Below are 2,263 nucleotides of genomic sequence, written 5' to 3' on the forward strand. Positions count from 1 at the left end.
TCATTCAAAGCGTTGGGAGGAAATGTATTTTTGGAAATGGCTGTAGAAATCTATATTTCCATAGAGGGAGAGAAAGGGTCGTCGTCTTGCTTGTCCATGGCCATGGCCATGGCCTATGACAAAAATCATGAGAATTTATAGACCAACCTCAAAGTTCTGAAAATGAAGACTTCTCAACAGTCATTACACAGACCTCTTCTCTGGACATGTTTCAACTTTTGCCTAACATCTTCTTTCAGGGATTGATGCAGCTGCCAGCATAGAGGTGGCCACTGCCTCCAAGATACATGGGGGTAGCTGAAGGCCTTCCGTGGGACAGGGAAATATGACCCAGGACCTACAGGAGCCTTTCTGAAGCAGGAGCTGGTGGCCAGGCAGAGAAGGCCAAGGCACCTCGGTTGAGACACCTCATTTCTCTCTCTTGACTAGAAAGGGACCTCTCAGCAGTTGCACTCGAGGTGTCCAACATTAGAGATCACGCTCATCCCTCTCTTCACCTGCAGTGAAGTCATATGTAATTTACCTGCAGGCAATGAAAACTGAGTGGGTCTAGATGCTGCAGAGTCTACTTGAAGATGCTCCTGTAAGCATTACAGGTTCAGATTTATGCCGATTTCCATGCTCAGAACAAAGCTTTTCATTCGCTTTGTCTCTCTGCTTCTCCCTGTGGCTCGAGGGAGTTTGTGACTCCAGTGTGTGACTGACGGGGTGCAAAGAGCAAATATGGGCAGAGTCAGGGGCAGGGAGTGCTTTGAGGTGTCTTGGGATGTGTGCTGGAGACAATAATGTGTTTTCCACTGGTGTATGGTCATCCACAGTGGGAAGTGGACTTCAGTGGAGGTAACATGGACTTGATATACAGCTGAGGAATGTCTTTTGGGTTTTTAATGAGCTGTGCTTGACTTGGTTCTGCTTGTTGGCAATTAAGCAGCACCTTTCTGTGCCTGTGTGCAGCTCGTTCTCCAAGTAAAGCAGGTGGGAATTGGTGCCAATGGGCTGAAACACGCAGCTACAGACTGTAGTGGAGAAAGGTCTGATTTGAACAAGGCTGCTCTAAATCTCAGGTGGGTGATGGGAGAAATGGGGGGGGTTGGGGTAGGGACAAACACTTCCCATGGAGTGTCTGACATAAAGGGCCTTGCCTTCCCTGTATGTCCATACTCAATTAGGAGATGCTCAGGACCAGTATCAATTGGGGACTGCTGATATCCCTTAATGTGGAAGCAGAAAAAGGCAGAAAAGTTGAAAAAGAAGAAATCCTTTCTTATTGTGATTTTTTATAAAAATCTTTTTACTTTGACTACCCTTCTGAAATCTCTCTGATTAACCACATAAGAACTGAGGAATTAAGGAAAATTATGCCCAGAGACTTGGCTTGTTAGGGAATTTTGCATGTTCAGGAGCCCTCTTGTGCCAAGCTCCTGAACTGCAGATACTGAAAGCAGATTGAACAAGGCTCTGGAGATCTAAAAGTCAGCACCAAGCCTCCAAGTTTCTGAGGGTGTTAGCGGGCCCCACTGAGGGCCATCACTGAAGAGACCATGGAGCGAACGACCAGACAAGGTGACTGTCCCTGGGGGCTGGTGAAGCAGGAACTCAGAGGCCCTGGATACAGGTAGAAAAATGAACGTGAAAGTGGCTGTGAAAGGCCTTGATGTGTTTCCTTAAGGAGGATGGCAAAGCCCTGAGCCCAGTGCCCTAGGAATGGGGATTCTTCCCTCATGGGTGTCTCAGGGCGTTTTCTGGGGGCAGTGAGATGCGAGGGTTTGCGATGCTGAGTGCAGGTCAGTGGTAGGACCCCTCCCAGGCTCTACCAAGGGTGAGGAGGCAAGAAAGCACAGGGGCTGTATGGAACTGGTGTCCTCCCGTGGGCCTCAGCGGAAGAGACAGCAGCCATAGCCAAGAGGACATGGACCTCAGTTCTGTTGGGGGTCCCAGCCCTACCAAAGTCCTCAGCCATGCCCACCACAGACTCTTTTACACTGTCCTATGGCTGTGCCAGTGTCCCTGCAGATTTCAACCACCCTCCTGATCCCCTGACTCCCTCTGACCCCATGATGTCCCAAACTTTTCCGATTACTCTCTGTCCTCACTGACTATTTCTTCAAACACAAAGCTGTGGTTTTCCGAGGATTTGCCAATGTCTGTGAGTTCCCCACAACCCATCCGGCTACTTCCAAAGCCCTATTGTTCCTCTAGCACCCAAGACGACCTACCCCAGACTTGCTTGAATCCACGATTTCTCTTCATATCCCAGCACTGA

The sequence above is a fragment of the Calonectris borealis genome, unplaced genomic scaffold (genome assembly GCF_964195595.1).
Source record: "Calonectris borealis unplaced genomic scaffold, bCalBor7.hap1.2 HAP1_SCAFFOLD_35, whole genome shotgun sequence".
NCBI lineage: Eukaryota > Metazoa > Chordata > Aves > Procellariiformes > Procellariidae > Calonectris > Calonectris borealis.